The sequence below is a fragment of the Phyllostomus hastatus genome, unplaced genomic scaffold, assembly GCF_019186645.2.
Source record: "Phyllostomus hastatus isolate PE091 unplaced genomic scaffold, TTU_PhHast_1.1 phas_contig_29, whole genome shotgun sequence".
In the NCBI taxonomy this organism is placed as follows: domain Eukaryota; kingdom Metazoa; phylum Chordata; class Mammalia; order Chiroptera; family Phyllostomidae; genus Phyllostomus; species Phyllostomus hastatus.
The window spans coordinates 6,642,782-6,643,702 of NW_025333835.1; positions in this window are offsets into that span (position 1 = coordinate 6,642,782).

Consider the following 921-nt stretch of genomic DNA (forward strand, 5'->3'; position numbering starts at 1 on the left):
CATGCCCTTTCCTTGTTCAGGGCTGTGGGGTCTGGGTTTTCCACAGAACCACACTCTCACCGGGTTGGGGGCGCTGGCGCATGGCCAGGCTGCCCTTGGTCGCACAGGCTAGGGGGACTCACCCTTCCCAGAGCTCTGCGTGGGTGCTCACAGCCCCTGCGCGATTGTCTCCCAGTCCAACTCCCCTCTCTGTGCCTTCAAGCAACAAGGTCTCTCCTGGTGTTGCTCAATCCCTATTGTCCTGGGAGGAAGAAGTGACTCCACTCTCCTGGGTGACCTGAGGCAGACCCGGGAGCACTGGGCCTGGGGGCTGCAAACCCCTGGTCCCCGCGCTGATCCCTGGGTCCCTGTTGTCCTGAAGCAATCTCCTTACCGTCTGGTTTTTCAATGTCCGCTATAATTTTTGATGTCCTGTTTTCATAAATGTTGCCATAACCTAGGCCCCTTGCTCTGTTCCTCCGCAGATCCTCGAGTTTCTCTCCCTTGCATAGAGGAAGGGGATTACGCTCCTCCAACAAAGCCAACATCTTCCTTCTCCCCCTCCTGTATACTTTAACTCATCTCTAGATTACTTATAATAGCTAATACAATGTAAATGCTATGTAAATAGTTGTTATAGTGTATTGTTTAGGGAATAATGACAAAAAGGCTACATATTTAGTTCAGGTACAACCATCATAGGCCTAACTAGAGTACATGTCAGCAAAAATGTAATATTTAAATAATACTTTTGATCTATGGTTGGTGAATCTGCAGAGGCAGAACCCACAAATACAAAGGATTGATTGTATATCACACCAGTTTGGGAACCTAAAACCAAAGTCAAATACTAATTTTTACAAAAAAGCATCAAAGTTTTGTATTTTAAAAGTTGAATGAATTAGGTTGGATTAAAACTCAAGCCTGTGTATTATAAAAATA